Source organism: Canis lupus, chromosome 3 (assembly GCF_048164855.1).
Source record: "Canis lupus baileyi chromosome 3, mCanLup2.hap1, whole genome shotgun sequence".
Lineage (NCBI taxonomy): Eukaryota > Metazoa > Chordata > Mammalia > Carnivora > Canidae > Canis > Canis lupus.
This window is the reverse complement of record NC_132840.1, coordinates 12,949,739-12,963,508: the sequence shown is the minus strand read 5'-3', so window position 1 is coordinate 12,963,508 and position 13,770 is coordinate 12,949,739.

Genomic DNA, 13,770 nt, shown 5'->3' with positions numbered 1-13,770 from the left:
GCTCCTGGTGTCTTGTCTGACTGCCAGAGGTGGGAACATGTCTGCCTCTTGGGAAAGTGGTACAATCTCAGCCTGGGAGACTCCTTCATTTCATGCAGTACTGGGTCTGAATTACACAGGATGGTCTCTGGACCTGAAGTAAACATCTTATTTAAATTGATGAGATGATTTAACTGGCAGTTCTCTTCTGTTGCTAATGCGAAACTGTGTGTTTGCTTAAGAACTTGCCTACGTTGGTTATTTGTCTGTTTGCTCTTAGATCCAAGGGGATTAATCTTGGAAACTACATTTCCCAGACTCCCTTCGCCCACTGGCTTCCTTGGTACTTTCTTTGAATCCAGAAAACTAATGTGGGAGGAGAGGAGTGGAGGGGAGAACTTACCCTTTTATTTCTTTTAGTCTTTGGCAGCACAGGACAGTGACTGCAGCGCTGGGCAAGCATGGACTCTGGGTTCCTGCTCAGCACAGTTCTGGCCTCTTGCCTCGGTGTCTTTGTTCTGTTTAGTTCAGGAATTTCTGTGGCCATAAATCATGGTTCTGGGATTAGATGGGAAAGGCTGAAAATGCTTTCCAGCTGAACAGCGAATGGGGTATACTAGACTCCAGGAGGACTGTGCCGTTGTCCTGGGGCCTGGTCCTTCAACAGCAAATGACTGACACGGGTCCCAGGGTGGAAGGAAGCCCCGTGTTAAAAACCCAACGCCATATTTTTCTTTCCCACAGTACTCATTTCCCATGTCCGATTGGCTGCCAAGTGAAATCCTGGAAACAGACATTTGTGTGTCCTTGTCTTTTAATGAGTCAACTTCGATGTGTTGGTAACAACTGCTTCTATTTATCCCCTAAGTCCCATCCTGATCTATTGGTTAGAAAGCAGGGTGCGGAGTTGGCTGAGGGAGGAGCCTGCTGTGGAAATGGGAAGTGAGGATGGATGCCATGGACCCTCACCATCGCCCTGAAAAAGTAACAGTAGCTTTATCCAAACATGGCTATACTAAGCAGAAGGGCTCACCTAGAAGCTGGACATGGGCCGAAACTAATAATATCTGGATTTGGTTAAAAGGAAATGTTCCCCATTGAGAGGAAAACAAAGGAAGTTCAGAACTTCACTTAACAGATGATTGGGTAAAAAGACCTGGAGGTTTTCTGTTATGTAAGCTAAGCTCTGTGAGCTGCCAGTGGTTCAATGGACTGTGGGTTAATGTAAGTGGGGGCTTGGCAGACCACTTGTTCCTGGAATGAAGGAGGGAATATCTGCCCCTGGATAAAGACCCTCCCATCTGATTAAAATGCCAACACTACGAAAAAATAAAATGCCACCATGAGGTTAAAGCAGCACTTCCAGAAAGGTCCTGGTAAATTCCAAGACTTGAGCTCTAGTAGGGATGTTAGATGTTGGTGTGGTTCCACTGCTTCTCTTAAACATGGTGTAGAAAATTGGCTGTTTGGGGCACTTGTGTGGCACAGTGGTTGAGCGTCTGCCTTCGCCTACTGTTTGGGGCACTTGTGTGGCACAGTGGTTGAGCGTCTGCCTTCGCCTCAGGGCGTAATCCTGGGGTCCTGAGATTGAGTCCTCCCCCCAGGGGGCCTGCTTCTCCCTCTGCCTGTTTCTCTGCCTCTCTCTCTCTCTTTGTGTCTCTCATGAATAAATAAATAAAACCTTGAAAACAATTGATTGTTAATCAAGAGGTCCTTGTTCATATCTGTATGCCCCCCTCAAAAGAAAAACCAAAAGATTATTAGATTAGCCAGCAACAGGCAGGAAGAAATGAGGTTCTGATGTAAAGGGTATTGAGGACAGGAGGAGAAATTGTTCTGGAAGCTTATGTCCTTTCAAATGCTAAAACCTAGCTTGTACCCCAATGGAACCTCTAGAACTGGCCCGGACACCAGGTCCCCTGATGAGGACGGTATCCTAACTGCTGAGAGTGACTACTTCACTAGGCAAACATATGCCCCTTTCTCAGTTCACATGAGTCACTTTCCACTGGAGTAAAGGAAAGGAAGCCTACATTACCAGATGCTAACATTTAAGTCTAAGACCCCTCTTCCCAAAAAAGGACATGAAATTCATTTGCAGGAAGGACTACAGTTTGTGCAACATGGCAAGTTGTAAGGGAGGGAGGACATCCGAATGTTGGTTCGTCTCTGGGTCTTAGATTCTCATAATCACTGACGTTTCTGCAACAGACATGTTCAGGTCCCTTAGCTACCTAGTTTGGGGGTGCCTGGAAGCATGTTAGGACATTTTTCATCCCTCAAGTCCTAATGGTGTGGTACACATTTTGTATGAAAGTAACGCTCAGAGAAGTTACAGGACTTGCCCCGGTGCGGTGGCTCATGAAAATGAGCCGCTCACAACTCCCACCGATGGCAAGCCTAACTGCTTCCTGTTCGAGCTGCTAAGCTCTGAAAACCCGTTAGTGCCTCCACAGCAAGACCGCCCTTCCCAGTGACTGAGGATGGCAGGGATACTGAGGCAGGCCCATTTCTAGGAGGAGCTGAACTCCTGACAGGCTACTTTAGCTTGAGGAGTCTCCCATGGCCTTAGCCAAACCTTTTTTTTTTTTAAGAGTTAATTTATTTCAGAGAAAGAGTGTGTGCATGGTGGGAGAGACTGGAGGAGAGAAAAGAGATGAGAGAAGCAGACTCCCCGCTGAGTGCAAAGCCAAGCACAGGGCTTGATCCCAGGACCCTGAGATCATGACCCGAGTAGAAATCAAGAGTCCAGTGCTTAACTGACTGAGCCACCCAGGCGCTGCCTTAGCCAAACATTAAGAGTGGAAGTGCAGGCGGGGCATCTGGGTGGCTTAGTGGCTTAACAGTTATGTGCTGTTAAGTTTATTTTTTATTTAAGTAATGCCTACACCTAGAATGGGACTCAGCCCACAATCCCAAGATCAAGAGATGCGTGCTTTTCCCACTGAGCCAGCCAGGCTCCCCTATCCTATTTTCTGGGGTTTTTTGTATGGTAGCCATCCTACTGACTGTGAGGTGGTAACTCACTGTAGTTTTGATTTGCATTTTTCTGATGTTATTAATGTTGAGCATCTTTTCCTGTGCTTATTGACTATTTGTGTATCTCCTTTGGAGAAATATTCAAGTACGTTGCCCATCTTTTAATTGGATTGTTTGGGTTTTTGTTGATGGTTAATTCACTTTTATTGTCTGCTTCCTGGCAAACCTAGACTAATAGATGTAGTGCTATTAGTATTCCAGAAAATGGGGATGATGGAACCCCAGAATAAAACTTCAAGAAGCCAGGAGGCCACAATTATCATGATTACTAGCAAGACTGAAGAGGTAACCAAGGGGCCAATCAGCAGGTAGTTGTGGAGTGGGTTACTAAAAGATAGCATCCCTAGGGGCAAAATAGACTCAGTCAACAAGGGTGATTTTTAACATCCATAACCAAAAAAAGCCCACAAGAGTGGAGGAACAGGAGGCCAAGGGTGGCCATCCCCAGGAAGTCATGCTCCCATGCTGTTGCTAGACCTGAGCCAATTTTCAGATCCAGAACCCATTGATGAACTAGTAGCTGGGAGCCTAGGAACAAACATCCTGCAACACCATGGCAGATACATACCACGACAGTGATTCCCTCTGTCCTTCCCCCAAAGAGATTTATGGCCATTTACTTGGGTGACCATACACTCGCAAAAGGGAAACAACCAAATATTTTGAGGCGTGTTGGACACTTGGTCTGAGTTGACACTGACAGAGACCAAAAGCATCATCAGCTCCCTGGCCTCTGGGGGCCAGTGATGAATGGAGTCCTGGCTAAGGTATGGCTCATAGTCCCACCACTGGATATGTGGATGTACCCGGTGATCATTTCCCCAGTCCCCAAATATATAACTGGAAATCTAGAATAAAAACCGCATTGTGTTTCTGGCCTGGGCGGTAAGAATTATAACAGGAAAGGCTAAGTGTAAACCTTGGAAACTGCTCTCATCACTGGCCAAAATAGTAAATTAAAAGCAATGTCCTATTGGGGGGATGGAGGATGGTGGAGATTAGAGCCACCATTAAAGACATGAAAGATGCAAGTGTGACCCTGAAAGAGTCAGGGTGAAAAATATTCCTAAGGAGTGGAATTGTAAGCTGTACTTTGACTTTCCACTTTGTATAGAAGGACAAGTGGGGGACACCTGGGTGGTTCAGTGGTTGAGCATCTGCCTTTGGCTTAGGACATGATCCTGCAGTCCCGGGATCGAGTCCCACATCGGGCTCCCTGCATGGAGCCTGCTTCTCCCTCTGCCTGTGTTTCTGCCTCTCCCTCTCTGTGTCTCTCATGAATAAATAAATAATTTTTTTTTAAAAAAAAGGACAAGTAGGGACGCCTGAGTGGCTCAGCAGTTGAGCACCTGCTGGTTGGGCCCAGGGTATGATCCCGGATTCCCAGGTTCGAGTCCCACATGGGGCTCCCTGCATGGAACCTGCTTCTCCCTCTGCCTGTGTCTCTGCCTCTCTCTCTCTCTCTCTCTCTCTCTCTGTGTGTGTGTGTGTGTGTGATGAATAAATAAATAAAACCTTAAAAAAAAAAAAAAGGACAAGTGGTCTAAAGTGAGATTATATAAAGGTTCCTGGGTGGGGTTCAATGGCTTGGTGGATGTGGATGAATTATATGGAAGAAGGCATACCATGTAATTTTTATCATATGACAATGCTTACCAGAAAACCTACACCACGGAAGAGGCCCTGAACAATCAAACAGGCAAGATGACTAGGTCAATTCACAGCCAGTCTTCAGCCCCTGCAGAACTTGACATGCTGGGTGCATGAACAGATTGGCCATGGTGACAGAGATGGAGGCAAGGTATGGACTCAAAGTCCATATGGAAGAATGGACTCCCACTTACCAAGCCTGCCTCTGAATGTCCACCTTGTCAGCAGTAGAGACAACACTGGGTCTCTGATATGCTCTACTCCTAGAGAAGATCAAGCAGCTATGTGCTGTTAAGTCAGCTACAATGTGCTCCTTCCCTCCGAAAAGGCCAGCAACTCATCCTTAAAAGGCCAGATCCCTATTCTGGGTATGGATTTGCCTTTCTTGCTCTCAGAACTTCAGCGAGCAGAATGCCTGACTGAGGCACAGATTGTCACACAGTATAACATCTCACCCAGGGGACCCACTTTATGGTGAAGGGATTGCAGAAGTAAACCCTTGACCATGGGATCTGCTGGTCATATCATTTACCACACCATCCAGAAGCAGCCAGCTAATGGAATACTGGTAATGACCTTTTTTTGTTTTTTAATTCTGTTGTCTTTTTTTTTTTTTTTTTTTTTTTTTTTAAGATTTTATTTATTTGGGAGAGAGAGAGAAAGCACACCAGCAGGGGGAGTGGCAGAGGGAGAGGGAGAAGCTGGCTCCCACTGAGCAGGGAGCCCGATGCAGGGTTCTATACCAGGACTCTGGGATCACGACCTGAGCTGAAGGCAGACGCTTAACCAACTGAGCCATCCACCCAGGCACCCCTGGTAATGATCTTCTAAAGGCACAGCTGAAGCACTAGCTGAGAAGCAACACTCAAAGAACGGGGTGCCATTCTTCAGGATACAGTATTAAATAAAAGACCTTTATTTTTTTATTATTTATTATTTATTTATTTATTTATCTTTATAAAAGACCTTTATATGATGCTGTTACCCCAGAACAGGTAATCCATGGGTCCAGGAACCAATATGGGGAAACAAGAGTGAACCCACTTACCATCACTCTCGATGATCTGGGTAATTTTGTGCTTCCTACCCAGCAACTCCTGTCTCCACATGGTTGAAGTTCCTGTGTCCCTATTATAGGGAGTACATCTTGCCAGAGGAGACACCAAGGGTCCTACTGAACTACAAGTTATGACTGCAACTTTAGGACCTTGTGCCCAAGGATCAGTAGGTGAGAAGAGGAATCACCAAACTGGCAATGGAAACTAACCCTGATTAACAGGAGGAAGTAGGGCTGCTTGTGCATAATGGGGGTGGGAAGAAATTCCCAGGTAGTCCACTCAGGTGCCTTCTGGGTGCCCCTCTGTAACTATAAACAGACATGTGCAACAATACTACACCAGACTGAGAAGGGTGTGATGACCAAGAGTTCAGACACAACCACCACCAACAACCACAACCACCACCCAGCAATGAAGGCTTCGGTCACATTATCAGGTAATCCACCAAGACTTCTAAGGTGCTAACTGAGGCTAAAAGTAATTCAGAATTGAGAAAGAAATGGGTGACTACTAGTTTCAGGCCCGAGATCATTTGTGATGATAGATGTTACTTTATCCCACGAATCTCCCTCATCTGAGTTTTTCCCTCAGAAAGAAAGATCCATTGAAACTATGGAGTAGGGGCATCTGGGTATTCAGTGGTTGAGCGTCTACCTTTGGCTCAGGACGTGATCCCGGGGTCCTGGGATCAAGTTCCGCTTCTCCCTCTGCATATGTCTCTGCCTATCTCTCTGTGTCCCTCATGAATAAATAAATAAAATATTTTAAAAAAGAACTATGAAGTAGCTGTTCACCAAACTAATGTAGAGAAATAAATCTGTGGGATCCAAAGGTTAGAATATCATGGTCATGAAAATTTGCCTCTCACTCAGGTCTCCAACTGTGAACATAGCGTTGACCAATCTTCCCAGCTGCTGTGCTCTGAAATCTGCCACCTTCACTCTGAGGCCACATTCCCCATGGCTTACTCCCAGCCAATGAGTGGGTGTGGCGGAGGTGCCCAAGCCGGCTCATTCCTGGGAAGTTTTCAACCTAATAAGTCTCTTCCATAGCTAATCCTGTCTGGAGAATGCTTTTTTTTTTTTTTTTTTTTTTTTTTTTTTTAGGTCTTATTTATTTAGTAACCTCTACACCCATTTAGTAACCTCTACACCCTACCCAACATGGGGGTTATTTAGTAACCTCTACACCCATTTAGTAACCTCTACACCCTACCCAACATGGGGCTTGAACTCAGGATTCCTGAGATCAAGAGTCACATGTTCTTCCGACTGAGCCAGCCAGGCATCCCTGGAGATTGCTTCTCATAGAAACCAGAATAACCCACCAGTAGGCAAAATGGTGGAGTAGATAATGAAACCCAGACAGCCTATTCCGGCTCTCCTAACCTACAATACTATCCCTCAGCATGAAATAGGAAGTGTTCAGAAATAATTGCTGTATAAACAAACAAATACAAAAATGACATGTTGATAAGCAGTTAATTTTCCCAGGGAGGTTGAGACTTTTGAGATGAGTATTGAGGGATAAGAAAAGAAGTTTTAGGATGAAAGTGTTAGAACTTCATGGGTCAATGTTACTTCTATTTGATCTTGAAATCTTGGGTACACCAAAGGTCAGAAGGCTGCCCGGGGAAAAGGAGACCGCCCATGCAGTCCTACACGAGAGCAACTGTTTCCAGCGACCCGCAGAGATCAGTGTTGGTTTGGTTGTTGGGAAAAGCATACTCCTGGCTACTGTAATTAGAAATATTTGAAAATTGCTCCAGGTGATTCAGCTGCACAGTCAAGTTTGGAAATGTATTGCTGAACTCTGGAAGCTGCCAAAGTCTTTAAATCAGAGTAAGAAGGGGCGGGGGAGTGCTCTGACCAATCACCTCCTTTCACCTTGCTGGCCCAAACAGCAGGTGCGAGAGCAACTGGAGGGCTTCCTGGAAGTAGGAACTTTTCAGATGTTCAGCAGTAGGAGAAGCAGCTCGGCCATTTCAGTAAATCCTCACTGATTGCCCTCCGCATACACAGCACCATGCTGAGCACTGTGCAGGTGTTGTGAGGGGGTTAAGACTCCACCTTTACTAACTCTTAATTGGCAATTAAATCATACCCCTGCTGAAACTCTCCAAGAGCGTCCCATTGCACTTAAAGTGGACTTAAACTTCACGCAATTGTTTTTCTATTTATCCCACGTGTTATTTTATTCCTACCCCTTTTGTCTTCTTTTTTTTCTTAGAGATTTTATTTATTTATTCATGAGTGACACACAGAGAGAGGCAGAGACATAAGCAGAGGGAGAAGCAGGCTCCCTCCAGGGAGCCTAATATGGTACTCAATCCCATGACCCAGGGATCACGACCTGACCCAAAGGCAGATATTCAACCACTGAGCCACCCAGGTGCCCCCACTTTTTGTCTTCTTTTGGATTAATCATGTGCTTTTTATTCCAGTGGGTTTGCTTTTTTCTTCTATTAGCTTTAGACATACACATTCTTGTTGTGTTCTTTTAGTGTTTATCCTGGACTCTAAGGCCTAGAGAGCACAATCCACGTCCTAGATTATATACTATGTGAGTTATATAGCTCACTGTTACATCTGTTATAAATCCCTCATTATCATTGTTTATAGCAAAATTAATTGTCCACATATTTATTCCATCACTGCTCTTTATTCCTTCCTGCAGTCCTATGCTTCTGACGAATTGTTTTCCCTCAGCCTAGAGTAGGGTAGGTCTGCTAGCAATGAGTTATCCATCTTAGCTTCAGCTTGTCTGAAAATGTCTTTAACCTTTTTTAAAATGGCTGCAATTGGGGGCACCCAAGTGGCTCCGTCAGTAAGTGTCTGCCTTCAACTCAGGTCTTGATCCTAGGGCCTTGGAATCAAGTCCCACGCTGGGCTCCCTGCTCAGCCGGGAGTCTGCTCCTCCTTCTCCCTCTGCCCCTCCCCATGCTTGTACTCTCTATCAAATAAATAAAATCTTCCCCAAATGAATGAGAACATATAATGTTTGTCCTTCTCCAACTGACTTACTTCACTCAGCATAATACCCTCCAGTTCCATCCATGTTGAAGCAAATAGTGGGTATTTGTCGTTTCTAATGGCTGAGGAATATTCCATTGTATACATAAACCACATCTTCTTTTTTTTTTTAAAAATTTTTTTTTTTAATTTTTATTTTATTTTATTTATTTATGATAGTCACAGAGAGAGAGAGAGGGGCAGAGATACAGGCAGAGGGAGAATCAGGCTCCATGCACCGGGAGCCCGACGTGGGATTCGATCCCGGGTCTCCAGGATCGTGCCCTGGGCCAAAGGCAGGCGCCAAACCACTGCGCCACCCAGGGATCCCTAAACCACATCTTCTTTATCCACTCATCTTTCGGTGGACACCGAGGCTCCTTCCAGTTTGGCTATTGTGAACATTGCTGCTGTAAAATCGGGGTGCAGGTGTCCCGGTGTTTCATTGCATCTGTATCTTTGGGGTAAATCCCCAGCAGTGCAATTGCTGGGTCATAGGGCAGGTCTATTTTTAACTCTTTGAGGAACCTCCACACAGTTTTCCAGAGTGGCTGCACCAGTTCACATTCCCACCCACAGTGTAAGAGGGTTCCCTTTTCTCCACATCCTCTCCAACATTTGTGGTTTCCTGCCTTGTTAATTTGCCCCATTCTCACTGGTGTGAGGTGGTATCTCATTGTGGTTTTGATTTGTATTTCCCTGATGGCAAGTGATGCAGAGCATTTTCTCATGTGCATGTTGGCCATGCCTATGTCTTCCTCTGTGAGATTTCTCTTCATGTCTTTTGCCCATTTCATGATTGGATTGTTTATTTCTTTGCTGTTGAGTTTAATAAGTTCTTTATAGATCTTGGAAACTAGCCCTTTATCTGATACGTCATTTGCAAATATCTTCTCCCATTCTGTAGGTTGTCTTTTAGTTTTGTTGACTGTATCCTTTGCTGTGCAAAAGCTTCTTATCTTGATGAAGTCCCAATAGTTCATTTTTGCTTTTGTTTCTTTTGCCTTCTTGGATGTATCTTGCAAGAAGTTACTGTGGCCGAGTTCAAAAAGGGTGTTGCCTGTGTTCTTCTCTAGGATTTTGATGGAATCTTGTCTCACATTTAGATCTTTCATCCATTTTGAGTTTATCTTTGTGTCTGGTGAAAGAGAGTGGTCTAGTTTCATTCTTCTGCATGTGGATGTCCAATTTTCCCAGCACCATTTATTGAAGAGACTGTCTTTCTTCCAGTGGATAGTCTTTCCTCCTTTATCGAATATTAGTTGACCATAAAGTTCAGGGTCCACTTCTGGGTTCTCTATTCTGTTCCATTGATCTGTGTGTCTGTTTTTGTGCCAGTACCACACTGTCTTGATGACCACAGCTTTGTAGTACAACCTGAAATCTGGCATTATGATGCCTCCAGATATGGTTTTCTTTTTTAAAATTCCCCTGGCTATTTGGGGTCTTTTATGATTCCACACAAATCTTAAAATAATTTGTTCTAACTCTCTGAAGAAAGTCCATGGTATTTTGATAGGGATTGCATTAAACGTGTAAATTGCCCTGGGTAACATTGACATTTTCACAATATTAATTCTGCCAATCCATGAGCAGGGAATATAAATAATAGTGAAAGGGAATATAAGGGAAGGGAGAAGAAATGTGTGGGAAATATCAGAAAGGGAGACAGAACGTAAAGACTCCTAACTCTGGGAAACGAACTAGGGGTGGTAGAAGGGGAGGAGGGCGGGGTGTGGGAGTGAATGGGTGACGGGCACTGGGGGTTATTCTGTATGTTAGTAAATTGAACACCAATAAAAAATAAATTAAAAAAAACAAATAAAATCTTTAAAATAAAAATTTAAACTATATTACTATATTAACTATAGTTAAATAATTTTTTTATTCAGGTGAAATTCACATAACTTAAAATTCACTACTTTAACCATTTTTAAGGGTATGATTGACTATTTTTTTTACTGTATCCACAGTCTCCTGTAACCATCACCACTATCTGATTCCAGAATATTTCCATCGCCCCCAAAAGAAACTCCGTACTTTTCAAGTATCCCCTTCCCCCATCTCTTGGAAACCATTAATCTACATTTTGTCACTATGGATTTGCCTGTTCTGGATATTTCATATACATGCAATCATATAGGGGCACCTAGGTGGCTCACTCCCTTAAGTGTCTGCCTTCAGCTCAGGTCATGATCTCAGGGTTCTGGGAGGGGAGTTTGGGCTCCCTGCTCAGTGAGGAGTCTGCTTCTCCCTCTCCTGCTGCTCCACTCGTGCTCTCTCTCAAATAAATAAAATATTTAAAAAGAAAACTAAAAAAATAAATGCAATTATACAAGAGGTGATCTTTTGTGTCTGGCCTCTTTCATCTTGGTTCATTCACATTGTAGCACGTATCAGGACTGAATTCATTTTCATGGCAGAGTAATATCTCATTGTATGGATATACCACTTTTATTTATCCATCCATCAATTCACAAACATTTGGGTTGTTTCCACCTTTTGGCTATTATACATAATGCTTCTATGAACATTTATGTTTCTGTATGAACATGTATAATTTTGGGGATGCCTGGATGGCTCAGTGGTTGAGCATCTGCCTTTGGCTCAGGGCATAATCCTGGGGTCCTTGGGATCAAGTCCCTCATCAGGCTCCCTGCAAGGAACCTGCTTCTCCTTCTGCCTATGTCTCTGCCTCTCTCTGTGTGTGTCTCTCATGAATAAATAACTAAAATCTTAAATAAAGAAGTGGCTATTCAAATATTTTGTCCACTTTAAAACTAGATTATTTGGAGGCACCTGGGTGGCTCAGTTGGTTAAGCATCTGACTTTGGCTCAGGTCATGATCTCAGGGTCCTTGGATTGAGCCCCATGTTGGGATTCTCCACTCTGGGGATTCTGCTTCTCCCTCTCCCTCTTCCTTTGCCTCTCCCCCTGCTCTTGTTGTCTCTCAAATAAATACATAAAATATTTTAAAAATTGAATTATCTGTGTTTTTATTATTGAGGTGTAAGTTTCTATACATATTCTGGATGCAACAGATATAATTTGTAAATATTTTCTCCAATTCTGTGGATTGTCTATTCACTATGATAGTGTTCTTGATGCATAGAAGTTTTACATTTTGATGAAATCTAAGTTATCTGTTCTCTTTTTTTGCTTGTGCTTTGGATATCATATTTAATTTACCTTCATTTATGAAGTACATCTTCCCTAGGTATAGAATTTTAGGTTAGCAATAGTTTAAATTTTTTTCTTTCAGTATTTAAATTATGTCATCCTACTGCTTTCTGACATTCATAGTTTCTCTCTCTCTCTCTTTTTTTCCCAAAGAATTTATTTATTTATTTGAGAGAGAGAAAGAGCAAGCACAAGCAGGAGGGGGAGCAGAGGGAGAGGGAAAAGCAAATTCCCCACTGAACAGGGGCCTAACACGGTGCCAGATCCCAGGACCCTGAGATTATGGCAGAGCTGAAGGCAGATGCTTAACTAACTGAGCCACCCAGACACCCCTGGCTTCCATAGTTTCTACAGAAAAGTCAAATATTAGTGTTATTGTTCCTTTGGAGATAATATGTCTTTGTCTGCCTTTCAGATTTTTTATCTTTTTGATTTTCAGCAGTTTCATGATGATGCGCCAAGATGTATTCTTTGTGTTTATCTCTTAGGGTTCCTGGAACTTCTTGAATCTATAGGTTGATATCTTTCATCAGTTTGAGGAAATTCAAAGCATGTCCCTTCAAATATTGAGCTATACCATTGTCTTTCTCCTCTCCTTTTGGGATTCTAGTTATATATGTACGTTAGAACTTTTGACTATGTCCCACATATCTCTTCCACTCTGTTCTTTTTAAAAATCTTTTTTCCTTAAAATAAAATAAAATCCAAGACACCCAGCTGACTGAGGCACCCAGGTGTCCCCCTTTTGGTTTTCTATTGACCTGTTTCCTGGTGATAATTCTGTTTTCTGCTATATCCAGTACCATAGGCTAAATATTTGTGTCCCCCAAAAATCATGTTGAAATCCTAACTCTAATATGTCTGTCAGCTTTTAAGATTTTTTTCTTTCTCTTTTAATGAGATGGATCTCTCATGATTGGGAATAGCGTCCTTCTAGTAGAGACCCCAGAGAGCTCCATAGTGACTTTATGCCATGTGAGGTTATAGTAAAAAGACAGGGCTGTCTATGAGCCAAGAAGTTGGCCCTCACCAGACCTGGAATCTGCCAGCATCTGGATCATGAATTTCCCAGCCTCCAGGACTGTGAACAATAAATTTCTATTGTTTTAAGGCACCAATCTATGGTATTCTGTAATAGCAACCAGACTAAGACATCCTGTTAAAATCATCTAACAAATTTTAATTCTGTTCTAAAATGTCCATTTGATTATTTGTATAGAATCCAATTTTCTGTTGAAATACATTTTTTTCATTTATTTTTTCTTTTCTTCTCTTTTTAAAAAAAATTCTTAAAGGTTTTATCTATTCATGAAAGACACAGGAAGAGGCAGAGGGAGAAGCAGGCTTCATGCAGGGAGGCCAACGTGGGACTCAATCCCTGGTCTCCAGGATCACACACTGGGCCGAAGGTGGCGCTAAACCACTGGGCCACCTGGGCTGCCCTCTTCTCTTTTTTTAAAAGTAATCTCTACATTCAGCATGGGGCTCGAATTTACAACCCTGAGATCAAGAGTCACATACTCCACCGAGTGAGCCCACCAGGTGCCTTTATTTGATATTTTATTTTCTATATATACTAGTCGCAGCTATTTTAAGGTCCTTATCTGATTGAGTTCAATATCTTTGAATCACAGGGAGTTTGTTTTTGTTGACTTTTTAAAAAATTTATTTATTTTATTTTTTATTTATTCATGAGAGACACAGAAACAGAGGCAGAGACACAGGCAGAGGGAAGAGAAGCAGGCTCCATGCAGGGAGCCCGATACAGGACTTGATCCTGGGACCCCAGGATCAAGCCCTGGGCTGAAGGCAGACACTCAACCTTGGAGCCACCCAGCCGTCCTATTGTTGAC